This window comes from Panthera tigris, chromosome D2 (assembly GCF_018350195.1).
Source record: "Panthera tigris isolate Pti1 chromosome D2, P.tigris_Pti1_mat1.1, whole genome shotgun sequence".
In the NCBI taxonomy this organism is placed as follows: domain Eukaryota; kingdom Metazoa; phylum Chordata; class Mammalia; order Carnivora; family Felidae; genus Panthera; species Panthera tigris.
Genome location: NC_056670.1, coordinates 22,710,576 through 22,727,409, shown reverse-complemented (window position 1 = coordinate 22,727,409; position 16,834 = coordinate 22,710,576). Strand labels below are relative to the sequence as shown.

Genomic DNA, 16,834 nt, shown 5'->3' with positions numbered 1-16,834 from the left:
AAATGAAATGAGGTTCAATATCACTAACCATCAGGGAAATTCAAATCAAAACCACAATAATATATCAAGCCACACCTGTTAGAATGATTATCAAAAGGACAAGAGATTACAAGTGTTGGTTGAGATGTGATGGAAATGTAAATTGGTACAGTCACTATGGAAAACCAGATGATCCAGTAATCCAACTTCTTGGGCATATATTCAAAGGAAATGAAAACAGGGTATCAAAAAAGATATCTGGACTCCCATGTTCATTACAAACTTATTCAAAATAGCTAAGATATGGAAATGACACAAGCGTTTGTCAGTGGATGGATAGATAAAATTTGTGGTGTATCTATACAATAGAATAAAATTCAGACATGAGAAAGAACATCCTACCCTTTGCCACAACATGGATAGAGTTTGAAGCATTATATTAAGTGAAATAAGTCAGAGAAAGACTGATACTGTATGACATCACTTATATGTAGATTCTAAAAATGCCGTAGAAACAGAGACTAGAATGGTGGTTACCAGGGGCTGGAGGATTGGGGAAAAGTGGAGATGTTGGGCAGAAGATACAAACTCCAGTTCTAAGGTAAGTTCTGGGGATCTCATGTAAGGCATGGTTAAGAAAGTTAATAATACTGTACTATGTACTTGAAAGTGGTTAAAAGATTAGATCTTAAATGTTCTCATTACAAAAAAGGAATGGCAATTATGTAATGTGATGCAGGTGTTAGCTAACCCTGTGGTGGTAATCATTTTGAAACGTGTATCAGTAACCTTAATACCTTAAACTTACACAATATTATATGTCAATTATATCTCAATAAAGCTAGGAAAAGTATTTCTACCCTTTTGTGAATTGTTGATTAGTGTGGAAAATATCCAAACCTTAATAATTTGACTCAATCCACTCAATAATTATCTCAATCCACTATCAGACTTGTAGTAATATTGCTTTCAGTTTTATACTTTGCTTTTTAATATGAATTATGTTATCTTTAATTTATAGAATAAAAATTATTTTATGAAGTCAAATTAATGACCATTTCCTTTATTTCCTTTAAATAAGGCAATTAATCACAGATAATAATGCAAGGTCCTTTAAATAACTTGAAGCTACCATTACCATCATCATAACCACCGCCACCATTTTAGTTTGGAGAGTACAGAGTGGAAAGTGAAACTCTACCTCAATCCTTCTCTCTCATCCAAACCCAAAGCAGAGGTAATAGCCAGCAGTTTTATGTAGATCCTTCAAAGCTCTTCTTTTACATAAATTTAAATCTCTGTTGTTCTCAGCCTTCTCATCCTTTTGGTCATTGAGCTCAGTAGAGGCAACTTTAAAAATACATTTGGAATTCTCTATTTTTTGTTTCCTTTCGTTTTGTTTTCTAGTCTCGCAAATTCCACTCTGTCTTCCCAACAACCCATTGTATTCACAGTGGTCCAAAAATGATCATTTTAAGTTGTACTTTCCTTTAAAACCATTGAGTGGCTTTCCATTACAATTAGGTATAAATAAGCATCTTTTGCTAGCTTATTAACGCAGGGTTTGGCTATTGTCTGTCTCTGCAGCCTCCTTCATTGACTCTTGTGCTAACCAACACTATTTTTATTTTTCAGACCCTTGAAGCTCTTTTCCAACTCAGAACACACATTGTTCCCTCTCCTTAAGGTTTTTTCCTTCCCCACTTCCCTTGCCTAGCTAACTCCTCATCTTTCATGTTAAATATCACTTCTTCTGATGTGTCCTCCCTCAGTTTCCCCAATATACATAGTATTTCTCTTTTTGCACTTATAATTTTTCACTGTAATATTGATGTAAATTGTTAATAACCACTTGTGTAATTATTTACTTAATATTTATCTCCCTCAGGGGTGCCTGAGTGACTCAGTGGGTTAAATGTCTCACTCTTGATTTCTGCCCAGGTCATGATCCCAGGGTAGTGGGATCAAGCCCTGCCTCGTAGGGCTCTGTGCTGAGTGTGGAACTTACTTAAGATTCTCTCTCCCTCTCCCTTTGCTCCTCCTCCATTCGCATGCATGCATGTGCACACACTCTGTCTCTCAAAAAAAAAAAGTGTCTCCCCCCAATAGACCATAAGTTCCATGAGAGAACATGTCTGTCTTACTCACTTATTGAGAGGGGAATATTATCTAGGAGAGAACACCAGGGAGACTTCTAAAATGCTGAAAGCATTTCATATTTTGATTTAGGTGGTGGTTATGTGATTGCACATGCTTATTTTTACATGTGCACAAGTGAATAAATTTGTAAAAACTCTTAAGTTTTATAAAGTTTCTCATGTATATATGTTATTCCTAATATTTATATTTTTCTTCCATTTAAAAGTTTAATAAATTAAATCAAAGATAATGCACTTTGAAAGTTTCTCATAGTACATATCAGATTGTCCTTCAAAAGCTGCAGCAATTTACATTTCCACTAACAGTATATAAGGGCACTCTTTTATCCCCATGTTCTCATCAATGCTTTTTCCATCAATATGACAAGTCAAAGACAATATCTCACGGATGTTCAAATTTGTTTCCTTCATTATTGGCGAAATTGAGCTAACCCATCTGGGATTTATTTAAATACATAAGAATTAATTTTTTTTTTCCTATCCAGTGTTCCCAGCACCATTTAGTGAATAGTCATTCCTCTCCTCTTTAAATGTTATGCCATTAATATTTATCATATTTTTGTGATGTCAATGACCTTGATAATATAATAAATTCTTGTGTACCGGAGGATCTGTTTCTGAGATATCTGTTCTCTCTATTCATTTGTCTCCATCTTGTTGCACCAGCACCATGCTGATTAAATTAACATAACTTTTTAAAAACCTCGTTAATCTTCTTTTTAAAATGTAAAAAGAATCCAGGTACTTCAAATGATATCTAAAATGGTTTTATCAGAGGGCATCTGGGTGGCTCAGTCAGATGGCTCAAGTTATGGTCCCAGGGTCGTGGGATTGAGCCCTGCTTCAGATTCTGCACTGAGCCATGGAGCCTGCAGGGGAATCTCTCTCTATTCCTCTGCCCCTCTCCCCTTGCTTGTGCTCTCTCTATTTCTCTCTCAAAAAATAATATTAAATTAAAAAATCAGAAATCAGTTTTAAAAAATACCAAGGTTTTGTTCTGCAATTCACCTTGAGTGGGGTTCCTCAGGGAAACAGATATCAAGATGGAGCTTTGCGTGCACCTAGTTTAATTGGGAGTGCTCTGGGAATAATGCGTGGGAGAGACTGGGTGAGGGGTGCAATGGAGAAGCTGAGCTGCCACGAAGTTCCAACACAGGCTTCAGTTGATCCCTGAGGGAGCTAAGTGCTGAGATGATACTGCCAAACTGACCAGGATTGAAACAAAAGTGCTATATCAACCAGTAAATGGTTACAGGCTGCCTCCAAGGAAGAAGTATAGTGGTTAAGGCCAAGGATAGTTCCTGGAAAAGAACTCAGCTAGGAGCTGACAGTACCACAGTACAGGCTGTGTACCACAGCATCCACTACACAATTTTTATAATACCACTTCCTCTTTCAGGAAAGTGACTAGCTTTTCCTTGTATTCAATTATTTTATATTTTAAATAATGCACCCAGGCTAAAAACACAAAAACAAACAACTGGAAAAACACAGTCACTTTTCTGTGCAGTAACTGGTAGTCAAAAAATAAACTCAGTAGCCTGAAATAATGAGTCAAATCAACAAGTGAACTTAAACAGTGGCCATCTCTTACCCAACATTAGCTAGAAGAATACTGTGGTTCTTACAACAAAGCACAACAAAACAAAAGCTAATCCTTCCCTTTGCTTCACTTTGGTTTTTCCAAACTCTTCATCCTCCTTGAGCTCCAAGTCAACTTCAAGACCTTCTCTCATTCTTCCTGCTCACACTGTGCATCTTTTGACACAGCTGACCACCAACACCTGGCATTTGTCCGTCCAGTTGTCTACTGAGCACCTCTTTCATGTCCGTGTATCTTTTGTCCCCAAACCACATCCCTCCCTGAGTCTCTTGCCATCTCCAACTCTGGTCTCATAACCATCTTTCAGTTTGTGGTCAGGACCTAGCACGTCTACGTGTTAGGTAAGTCTGAACCTGCCTCTTGTTTTTATTCTCAATGCTATGGACAGAGTTCACATCAACACCATTTGTTACGTGGACTGGTGTTGTAGACTTCTAACTGAATTCTGAGTTTCCAATCATTCCTATTTATAACCAATTATGTTACTAACAAACAGTCATCACCACCTGTGCTCAAACACTTTGAAGACTTATCTATCCCTCATAGAATGAAAGTTAAGTGTATTTAACATGAAATGCAATGCTCTGTGTACTTTCGGCCTCACCTGACGTTTTGTTCTATAGCTTTGTTGGGCCACTTGCATTCTCCTTCTTGTTTGTACTGCTTCCCTATGTTTCCTTTCTCTATCTATAAATGTAATTCTTTTCCTGTCCCCCCTAAAGACACTGTATTTATCTTCATGATTCAGCTCAAATGCTACCTCAGTGAAGTATTCTTGGATTTCTATGGCAGAAATTAATTGTGCATCCTTTTATTTCCCATAGTGCTTTGTTTATACCACTCTTACAACATGTATCTTGTTCTTACATATTTAGATGTTAGTGTGTTTCCCTGACTGGATTGGGTTTTAGAAGGCAGAAGCTGCTTATGTTGTTCTTCTTTGTATTCTTCACAAAGCCTAGCTAATACGAGTCTTCACTGAGCAAAATGTATGGTTGTGGAATATAATTCTGGCATTTAAAAAAATAAGGAGACAATTCTCTCATTCACTTGATTCACAATTGGCCAATACGGTACTCGCCAATATGGTAGCTACTAGCAGCATGTAGCTATTTAAATTTAAGTGGATTCAAGTGAAATGAAATGAAAAATTCGATTCCTCACTCACATTAGTCACATTTTACAACCTTTATAGCCACATGTGACTAAGGGCTACCATACTGGACCACACAGATATGGAACATTTCTACCATCACAGAAAGTTCTGTTGGGCAGTATAGTACTCTACCACATTTGCACCAGAATGCTTTCAGCTACAAGTCATACAATACCCAACTTGTCTTAATTTGGGTTCCTCAAAAATAGACCCTGAGACAAGGTCTTATGCACATAAAATTTATTTAAAAGGTGATCCCAGGGGCACCTGGGTGGCTCAGTCGGCTAAGCGTCCGACTTCGGCTCAGGTCACGATCTCACTGTCCTTGGGTTCGAGCCCCGCGTCAGGCTCTGTGCTGACGGCTCAGAGCCTGCAGCCTATTTCAGATTCTGTGTCTCCCTCTCTCTGACCCTCCCCCGTTCATGCTCTGTCTCTCTCTGTCTCAAAAATAAATAAACGTTAAAAAAAAATTTAAAAAAAAATAAAAAAATAAAAGGTGATCCCAAGATCAAGGAAAGCAATTTGAGGGGAGAAAAAGTGAGCAAAAGAATGGAAATAAGCCAGCAAAGATTGTGTTACTAAGTGGGTTTCTACTTTGGGCTATTGGGACTCTGCTGGACTCCTCTGAGAAATGGTGTAGAATGCATTTCAGAAATGCCCCACCAGACTGTGGAGTGGCTTGATCCCCAACTCCATTAAATCCCATTCTCTGTTGATTGAGGGGGTTAGAAAGCAGCGGCTAAAACTTATCCTCTCCCATCTCATCATTGCACCTTCAGGAAGAGAAGAGGTGTAGGAATTTGAGATAGAAAAACATCAGAGTGTTGACAACTAGCTGTTATAGCAACAGATCATTTCAGGTGGGCAGAAGGGATGGGTTGGGGAATCAACAGATTCTGCTACACATTTAAATGGAGCTTAAGCAATGACTACAATTGATTATCCTGCATAAGAATGTCTGGAAAAGGGAAAAATGAATGTTTGTGAATTCAGTGGTTTCATGGGTAAGGAGCTATGGGTTGGTGGCCTTACAATAACCTTGATTTTTCTCCTGCCATCATCTCTAGTTCTCTGTAGCAGGTTCAAACTTCACAACTTCAGAAACAAGCTTCCCACAGACAGGATAGGGGTTAAACCTGGACTTGGGAGTTTTCTAAAAGCTTTTTTAATGTTTTTTTACTTTTGAGAGAAGAGAGAAACAGAGGTGCGAATGTGGGAGGGGCAGAGAGAGAGGGAAACACAGAATCCAAAGCAGGCTCCAGGCTCTGAGCTGGAGCACAGAGCACAGAGCACAGAGCACGACACAAGGCTTGAACTCACAGACTGCAAGATCTTGACCTGAGTCGAAGTCAGAAGCTTAACCAACTGAGTCACCCAGGTGCTCCTAGGGTCTTTTTTTTTTTAAATTTTTTTTAATGTTTATTTTTGAGAGAGACAGAGTGTGAGTGGGGCAGGGGCAGAGAAAGAGGGAGACATAGAATCCAAAGCAGTCTCCAGGCTCTGAGCCATCAGCACGAAGCCTGATGCGGGGCTCGAACCCACAAACTGTGAGATCATTACCTGAGCCGAAGTTGGAGGCTCAATGGACTGAGCCACCCAGGCGCCCCTCCTAGGGTCTTTTCTAAGGAGTAAGAACTTTTTAAAAAGCCCCCCTAACGACTTCCTTTTATATCTCAGTGGCCAAGACTCCATCACATGACTGTGAAGAAGGCAGGGTAATAAAATTGCCATGATTGGCTTAAACTTGTTAATATTCACCTCTTGGTTTTGGGGGTAAGGCTGAGGGAGGCTGCCTTTCTTGAGCACACCACCCTCCTACACCAGAACCAAACAGGCTTCTGCTGGCAAAGAGAAGGGTCAACAGGAGTGGGAATGTGTACCTAGGCAAGAGTCTGTCAATGATATAGGCTCCAAATTTTGAGGATATTAACAAAGTCAAGGGAATCTAGCAGAAAATGACCAGGATTTCCAGGGCCTGGAAACTATATCATATTTGAGTAAATAATGGAACCAGACACAATCCAGAGCTCTAATGTCATTACATAACTGAACCAATCCTTGAATTTTCCTCTCTAATAGATAGAATATAAAGCTTAAAGGATATCATGATAGCTATCATTTAATATTTGAAGAAATAACATTAGATAGAGGATTAAATTTAATTGTGATGCATGAGGGGACAGAGTTAAGACCAGTGTAGAAATTAGATTTTTTTTCATATATTGGACAGACAGTTCCCTTTAAACAATTCATAAAATAACATGATTAAGGAAAGTGATATCCTCACCAATGAAAACTCAAGCAAAAGCAGAATCATACTACCAATTCACATTCCAGGGCACCTGGGTGTCTCAGATGGTTCAGCATGTGACTCTTGATTTCAGCTCAGGTCACGATCCCAGGGTTGTGGAATGGAGCCCCATGTCAGTCTCTGTACTGAGCATGGAGCCTGCTTAAAATTCTCTCTCTCTCTCTCTCTCTCTCTCTCTCTCTCCCCCCACTCTGCCTCTCTTCCCATTCATGCTGTCTCTCTTTCAAATAAAGAACAATTTATATTCCAATAGTGCTATATGTATAAAAAGTATAAATTTAATTTATACTTTCATATATTTATATTTATAATTTCAAAGTATAATTACATTTAACTAGCCTCAAATCCTATAAGGTGGTAATGCATAGAGATACTATTATTTCTGTTGTCCTTACTTAGAGAATAAAACTCCACAGGCTTAATGTTGCTCAAGATCAGGGAGCTAATAAATGGCATGGCTGTGATGCACACCCAAATTTCCTGATTCAAAACCATTGGCAATTCCTAAAACCTTATAACTATTAGGTTTGGTTCTACTGCCTTATTTCTTACTATTGGCAATCTGTTCCCAGGAATACCCATCAATGTCCTCTCTCCTCTAGATAACTTAAACTTAGATTTCTTGTCCCTGCTGCTGTCTTTCTATATCTTGTAGATTCTGCCCGTAATCCCCTTTAGCTGGCGATGTTTTATTTGGTATTAGTCACTATGTAGATTTTTGCCGTTTCCAGTATGCTATTGGGTCCAGTTTGTGAATAAACAAAAATAGAGCTAGAGAAAGTCAATCCTGTTTCTCTCCTTGATCAATCTGAATTTTCTTTCTTTCGTGGAGTGTTCTGGTGTATTTCATGACTCAGTGGAACACAATAAACTCTGTCATTTCCTTTGTATTAGGTATTAAGGATTAGAACTATTGTTTCAATTACCCCCTCTTCTGCTTTTAACTTCCTTACTGGGGAAAATCCAGTGACTTCTCTATAGCCAGCACTCAATGAATGCTCAGTGAATTCTCTTAAAATAAATTATGGAATTCTAACCTGAGTTGTGAGAGCTTTTGATCTACTTCTGGATGTTGCTTTTTGGTTCTGTTTTTTACATTAGCACAAATGTACTGTTTCTCTAGTTCTTGTGTTGAAAATTTTAACAACCACCAGGTCTCCCAGCTCTGTAGGATTCGAAGCAACTATCTCCAGTTACCAAAAATTAAAAGTTAAAAAAGAAATTTTAAAAAGAAAAATATTTTGTATCTCAAATATGCTTGATGCAGGATTTTTCTTCAATTCCTCATGTGGACCAATTTTTAGCCAGTAAGAATGGTTGTTGATATTGTTCTGGTGACTTCAGTTTGTGTTATTTGGGAGCTACTCCAAAGAATGCCTAAGAATTCTTAACTCCAGAAAAATAGCAAAATAATGTCAAAAGATACAGATTAGGTAAATGACTTTACAATTACTGTCAGGATGGTTGTTTGTTTCATAATGTTCAGTTCGATCCACTATTTCCTACTAATTAGTGCTTTATTTTGCATTAGCAGTAACAATAATAATAATAAACAACAATATTGAATAGTTATTAAGAGTTTACTATATCCGACACTGGATTCTGAGCATTTTATAAATTTTATGCAACAACTTTGTCAACAGAGTACTATTGTTATTCTCATTTTACATATTTGAAAACTGAGACAGAGGAAGGTTAAGGAAATTATCCTAAGTCACACAGTTATAAAGCAGCAAAGCCAAGATTGCCAGCCAGCCAATCTAACTAAAGAACCCAAGTGCTTAATCCCTATGTTTTCATTATTATTATTATTATTATTATCATCGTCATCATCATTAATTGTGCTCAGGAAGTTGAAATTTTTAGAGGGCTGGCAGGAAAGCATAAAAAAACCCCTCATTTCTTATAATGCATTAATGTATTTCTTCATTCCCTTCAAACAAACTCTTGGTGTTTTAACTTGCATGTTTAAGTATTGTCCAACTTTATTTCATTTCTATAAATTTCTACTCCTTGCTATCTACCTATAGAATATATGTGTGTGCGTGAGTGTGTATATATAATGTATAATGAATATAGAATATATATATATTCTGTATATGTATAATGTATAATTAATATATATAATTTACATATGTATACGTATGTTTCATGTTGTTATATTAGCTATATGATATTATATATACATATATATTATATATACATATAATAAATTGTTAGGGTAGGTATTTCTGAGTAAATTCTCTGTTCAGACTTCAAAATCTTTGAGTCTAGAGACTGTGCCTTGTGAATTTTCTGAAGGGCTGACTTGACCTGTCTTTGAAGGAAGTGCAAACTAAGAAGTAAAAGCAACTGTGAGGAACAAAACTAACCAGAACAGTGAGGAGAAGGATTCTTAAGGACAATAAAAGACATGTGAATAAAGGAGATAAGAGGTTTAAATCACAAGCCCTGAAGGAGAAAAGCAATTGAAGTAGTATAAATATAGAGGGAGTAAAAAATTAGGAATGTTTAGATGCTAATCTATAGGGCCAGAAATTCCAGATTTTTATAAATTAGAGGAAAAAATTCAATTTCTATAAAGAGATACAGATCTATACAGGAAAGAAATTGAGATTATTACTACAGAGTCTCTGAACAATGAAGGAATAAAAGGAGCAAAAAGTCAAGGAGATGGATACAGAAAAAGTGTGGCAAAGCAATGAAAGAAAAACTAGAAAGAAAAATATTGAGGGAGCAATAGTCACAGAGAAATTCCTATGGTTTTTAATGACACAGATACATAAAATGTGAGAGAAAGGCGGCAGAGTTGAGTCATTCCTACAGCTGGCTGCTGAAGTAAGGCTGCAATGTTTCTTTATTATGACAATTGATCGGCCAGATAAATTATGATTCAGTAAGTTACAGGTGTGGGAAATGGAGTGGAAACGTACAAGGGACTCAGCAAACTGTAAAACTGCAGTGGCTTTATCAGTGGACTCCTGTTGAGTCCATCTAGTTGATGAACATCTCTATCAGCCAGCAAATATAAATGACTTATGGGAATAATATTTCAAGGCATAATGACACAGCTATATCTAGTATTCTTCTAAGATCTGGGTTATTAAATATTAAATATCAAAGCTGTAAATTATAGTAGCAGCTTTATATAACTAAATTAAATTCAAACAAAACCTAATTTCCTTAATCATTGGCTGTAATCCTCCAGGAACATATGCTATTAACTCAACTACAAATGGCACAGAAATTGTATGACTTCAGTTAAGTTATTTGATATCAAATTCTAATCCAGGGCAGACTTCTCTGTAAATCTCCTACAGGGATTTTAATACTTCTACAATCATATTGGCTTTTTTTACAGAGTAACTAATCTTTTCATACTCTTATTTCTCACTCCTTTATCCAATTTCTTTTTCTTTTTTTTTTCTCTCAGAGCACATTCTAGGTCAATTTTTTTAAAACAAATGTCTTGTGGAATTAAAAGAATAATATTGAAAATTATCACCAGAACTATCATAACCTTAGATCCTGCACAGAGAACTAATTAAACTTAACTGGGAGTATTTACAGATCCAATTAACTGTCTGTGGCCATGTATGTCAGTGTAAACCCAAAATAGTAAACAAATGATCAGTATAAGTTGCCTCATTGTCCCCATGGCCAAATGTTTATTATGGAGTTTGTTCAGTGAGGAAGTGCATTGTGTCTATTGTAATTATGAACAAATGGTTTAAGTGAATTTATTTTGTGCTCTTCTTGGACAAATGTTAGCCATCTTTTTGAATAGTCCATTATGGGCATAGACTAAATAAATATATGATTAAGAATCTAAAATTGCTTCAAGTAAAAGAGTTTGAAGGGGAGAGAGGAATCAGTTCATATTATGGGGATTTACACAGCAGTAAGGAGATGAGAGCCTTGGCCAAAGTGGATGCCTGGGAAATTTGGGCTTCTGTTCATAAGCAAGGTAAACAGTGATGTGAGGCATGGAGAAATTAGTCTTGACAGACACTAAGAAGGAGGATGGTAATTAGTTTAGGCTTTAATCCGAGATGTCAGGCTTCTTGAACGTGAGGATGGGGCAGTCCAAGACTGCCTTGAATTCAGCAAGATGGTAATTCAAGACAGTGGGCAGTTCTGTGAGAGGGGAGGCTTGCTTTCCCCAAGACTAAAAGGTCATACCTATCCCCTTCTGCATCTGTATGCTGAAGATTCTTAAATGTCATTTTCCCTAGCCCAAACTTTCCCAGCCTTAGGGTTTCTCCAGACTCATTTTTGCTTGCCTATTTATATCTTCACTTGGATGTCTTATAGGAAAATCAACAAGAACATGGATCCTATCACACTCAGGGTCTCATCATGAAGCAGATGGAACCCTCAAAAGGTTAACTGAGACAAGCCTAATGAGAAACAGTTTACAAAGGTGTTGGTAAAAATAAAAGAGTCAATACAAGGTGCTAAAGCACCCGGGGATTGGTAACATTGGGAAGCTGTTATCTCCTTCAAGCTTACATGTAGGAACAAGGACAAGAAGCCCAGACAAAGCTTTGAGCCATGAAACAAAGTCCATCAGATTGAAGCAGCAATCCCAGAAAGAGTCACTGGTAGAAATGGGGTGACACTGGAAGGAATCAGAGGGAATAAATTCTTTTAAAATAAAATAAATTTTATTTTCTCCTGCCTCTTGCTGTTACCTCACATATATGCATCTGTGATATCTATCATCTATCTATCTATCTATCATCTATCTATATAGATTTATGTAGAGAAAGAAATTCTTCATTCATATATGTACATCTCTATATATGTCCATGTAAGTCCACTTTGTTCTGTATTTAAAGTATACACAAGCATCAGTATTTTTACTGGTTACTATAAACAACTGGGTTGGGGACTGGTTTTGAGCTCTTGCTTCTCCTAGGGTCCCTCCACTGCCTAACTACAAGCGTTCCCAAAGGCTAAATCCTCAACCCTCTACTCTTTCTCCTTACCTCCTATTCCCAGAATTCAACTATTGTCTTTATACTACTGTGGGTTCTGGCGTCAAGGCACAAGTTTTAGTTCACAGGGATAGTATTTGATTAGGAGTGCAGAATTTAAAATTTTTTTAACGTTTATTTATTTTTGAGACAGAGAGAGACAGAGCATGAATGGGGGAGGGGCAGAGAGAGAAGGAGACACAGAACCGGAAGCAGGCTCCAGGCTCTGAGCCATCAGCCCAGAGCCCGACACCGGGCTCGAACTCACGGTCCGTGAGACTGTGACCTGAGCTGAAGTCGGACGCTTAACCAACTGAGCCACCCAGGCGCCCCAGGAGTGCAGAATTTAAAACAAGGTCCTCTTTTGCTATGAAAAAGTGTAGAATTAAAAATTAAATAGACTCACTTTTGCCCTTTCTTGACTAAAACTGAAACAACCCAAACGAAAAAATAAAAAGATAAAGGGAGCAGGTGGTCCATCAAAGAAGTAGTAAAGGGTCTAATATATATTCTTAAACTAACCTTGGTTTGCTCTATAATCTTTTTTTAAGTTTATTTATTTTTGACAGAGAGAGAGAGACAAAGCATGAGTGGGGGAGGGGCAGAGAGAGGGAGACACAGAATCCGAAGCAGGCTCCAGGCTTTGAGCTGTCAGCACAGAGCCCAAGGTGGAGCTCAAACTCATGGACTACAAGATCATGACCTGAGCCGAAGTCAGACACTCAACTGACTGAGCCACCCAGGCGCCCTATATAATCTTAAACAAGTTTTGATCAAATGTGTTTTAAGATGTAAGAAACTCAAATGTTGCCTGGACTTGTGGCTTTTGTAGCTCTCCAGTTTGCAGATAAAGTCACCAAAAGTCTTCCCTCAAGTCCCTGAGGGCAGGTGGATGCCCTGCATATCATTTGTACTTTATTGAGTGTCAGTGTCCTTTCGACAGACTGGGGCTCCTGCTCTGGCTACTCATGTGGTGGTGTTGGTCACCTGCTGATATCCTCATCTGGAGCATCATCAGGTGCACACAGCCTTTGGAGCTCCATCGCCACTTGCCTTTGGCTCTTTGGTTTTCTTCCAAAAGATAGTAGGAGAATGCCTTTCCCTTCTCACACCTATGCTTCCAGGTGATGTGCCATGGTGGAGTGACCTGTTTCCTTAGTGATGGCTGGTTGTGGTACTCACCCAAAGCATGCAGGTGACTCAGGGTGGGAGTTACAGAACCACCTTGTAGAGCACACAGGACTGTTCTTCCCTCACCTGCTCAGACTGTTCATCTGAGTTTGACTCACAGAGCCAGAAACCTTCATCAGTTTTGGCGAATGATTTCTCTCAGGGCCCTCCTTGTAGTAGCTCTCCTACCATGTGTCTCTCATTTTACACTCACCTCCCATCAAACTACATCCCTGCTGTGGATGGAATTCAAGTTTCTGAGACTTATGGGTCCCACAGAAGCCTGGGGCATGACTAGGTTTACTAGTGGGGAATGTGCAGTGTGAGACTAGGGTAGTAAGGGAAGAATAAACAGTCTCTTTTTCTCCAAAGGCAGGAGAACAAGTTTCCTTGGGTCCAATTGGAGTGAGACTGGGAGCTGGGAGTAGAGGCAAAAGGATACAGAGGGAGTTTGAAATGTGGAGGAAAGGGACCTGTCATCTACCTCTGATGCTAACATGCCCAAGCCTCAACTCTGGCCTCCAAATTTCTTGATAGGTTTATATGGTCAGCCATACCAAGATCTTCTTTTATCACAATTTATGTTTAGCTAATTCCACTAAGGATATCTTCATATGTGAGTAAATTTTCAACTCTTAGTAGTTTTAGAAAATGATAAAAATTGTCTTAAATGTCCTTGATTCAAAATTGGATTGGATTGGATCATAGGCTATTTTTGAAGTTTCTTGAACTTCTTGTAAAGAGTACCACTGTCTGTTAACCTGCTCCCTACTGTTTCCATTCATCATTCATCACTCATTTTACCACCACAACCTTGAGAATTTGTTGTCGTCATTGTTGTAGAAGTTGATAGAAGTTAGTAACTTAGCCGTAGCTGTGTTGATATATGATTTTTCCTAAGGGTCTATGGGAAACATAGGCAGCATTGGTGTAATTCTTAGATCTTGGGCTTGTTAAAAAATTCCAATTTTTCCCCCTATATTGAGGGTTTGAAAAGATGAAACACTAAGAATTACAGTCAATTTCATACTCAATACTCAATTGAAGAATATTATGGGCTGAAAAATTCTGTACCAGAGGCTTCAAAGAAAAAAAAAGTGGGTCATTTTACAGACATAAAGCTTACCTATTCCATTAGGTAATTTGGCAAGTCCAAATAGCTGCAGCCATTGCTATGAAGTCTCCACAATTTTCTGAAGAGAGTTGCTCTTCAAACCACAACTGCTGTTCAATAAAAAGAAAAGATTCTGTAGCCATGGAATTTGTGCAATATTTCTGCTTTATCAACTTTTGATACAGAAAGAGGGGGAAAAAAAAAAACCTTTAGTTTCCCCAAGGAAAGTCTGTACCAATCTATTAAATGAATCTAACATTGTACCTATTGGAGAGTTCAGAAATTGTTTCACAGAAAAATTGTATTGCTTTTATTTACAGTTTCATAGGCCATCTCCAAAATCTATGAATGCAGCACAGTGAAAATTTGAAACACCTAGTGTTGTTATAGACCAGCCTTTGTTTGGCTTTTCCTTAAGACATACTGCATAAAGGTGTTATATTAACATTGAAAGTATTTCAAGAGCTCTCTCTTCAACTTTGTCAAAAAATAGTCCAAAGAATTAAAACCACCTCCATACAAACATGGGCCTTGCAACAAATTAGAAGTTGGCTCTGTAACTATAATTTAAGTAAATTTTAAATTACACACACACACACACACACACACACACACACACACACACATGCTGTCTTTGATGGCAAATTCCTCAGACCTAAATCACACTTTTTATAACCCAGCTGGTGGCATGAAGTTGAGATGTCAAGGTGATCAAACTAGGGCATCTGTTACTCCTGGTGATGGCCAAAGATGATAAGTGCATCATTCCCACAGCCAGAGAGGAATAACCTCCAATTAAGCCTATTCACATAGCTGGGCTCTCTGCTTGACCCTCCAAATAAGCCCTTTAAAATCAGTTTTTTTTACCATGACAGCTTAAAGATTCAGAAGAAGGGGACACCTGGGTGGCTCAGTAGGTTAAACATCCAACTCTTCATTTTGGTTCAGGTCATGATCCCACGGTTTTGTGGGTTTGAGCCCAGCATTGAGCTCTGTGCTAGCAGTGCATAGTCTCTTTTGGGTTCTCTCTCACCCTCTCTCTGCCCCTCCCCCACCTAATAAATAAATAAAATTAGAAAAAAAAGATTCAGAGGAAGAAATACTCTATCCCCACCCTGGAACCTAAGGCACTCACTAGAACAGTACCTGAGGATGGGGATAAAGTGTGTCTTTCCCCATTTTATCTACCAGGCTCAACATATGGTACACACCCCATAATATTGACTGACTCTTCTCTTTCATAGTCATCCTCCTACTATTAAAATTTTGTTGAAGAAACATGGGAAGATTTAGAAATTTATAATTTGCAATCCAGCCCTCAAAATACCAGGAAAGTATGTCTTCAGATACCCTTTATAAAAAAAAAAGCCTCATTTAGGGTTTGTGCCCAGACTGGAAGTTTAATGGAATGGTTTAAGACATACAGACAATAATTGGACTGATATACTTCGAATAAACTCCCTCTTCTGTGAGAGTAACAAATATCTCAGGTTAGGCTTGATCACTGTAGTAGTCAGCTCAGGCTGCTGTGAAAGATAACGCACACTGGGGTCTTAGACAACAGAGTTTTACTTTCTCACAGTTCTGGAGGCTGAAAATCCAAGAACAAAGTGTCTCCAGGGTTGATTTCTGATGGGACCTCTCTTCCTGGCTTGCAAATGCCACCTTCTTGCTGTGTCCTTACATGGTCTTTCCTCTGTGCATGTACAGATTGAGAGAGAGAGAGAAAGAGAGAGAGAGATCTGGTGTCTCTTCTTCTTACAAGGATACCAGTCCTAACGGATTAGAGTCCCACCATTATGACCTCATTTAACTCTAATTCCCTCCTTAAAAGTCTTCTCTAAGTACAGTGACATTGGGGATTAGGGTTTCAATACAGGAATTTTGAGGGAATTCAGTCTATAACATCTAACTTCCCAAGTACTTAAGTTATGAGATATCAAAGAGAAGAGTAAATATCACTCAAGGGCTTTGTTTCCTCTTCTGGGAAAAGGGTTAGAGTATTTTGGGTTGTACCCAGGATAGTTATATTGTGTTAGGTAGAAGAACGATCTTGCTATTTGCCTTATTTTAAGATTAAGTATGGTTTAAGGAGAAATGTCAGGGTGACAAGTTGACAAGGGTGGACTGGTGGTGACTAATTAAAAAAAAATTCTTAAGATTTATTTATTTCTGAGACAGAGAGAGACTGAGCATGAGTGGGAGAGGGGCAGAGAGAGAGGGAGACACAGAATCAGAAGCAGGCTCCAGGCTCTGAGCTGTCAGCACAGAGCCCGACGCAGGGCTCGAACTCACAGACCACGAGATCATGACCTGAGCTGAAGTTGGACGCTCAACCGACTGAGCCACCCAGGCGCCCCTGG

At 38.4% G+C, this 16,834-nt stretch overlaps 1 long non-coding RNA gene across 1 annotated transcript in view; it reads right to left on the bottom strand.

The window, feature by feature from the left end:
• The window catches only part of LOC122231832, a 29,158-nt gene extending 12,979 nt beyond the window's left edge, over positions 1-16,179 (bottom strand). The window contains exons 1-2 of the long non-coding RNA XR_006209085.1: positions 16,052-16,179; positions 14,484-14,581 (exon numbers count right to left, since the gene is read on the bottom strand). This is a non-coding gene — a long non-coding RNA (uncharacterized LOC122231832). The remainder of the gene's footprint in view (positions 1-14,483; positions 14,582-16,051) is intronic.
• Positions 16,180-16,834: the final 655 nt, after the last annotated feature.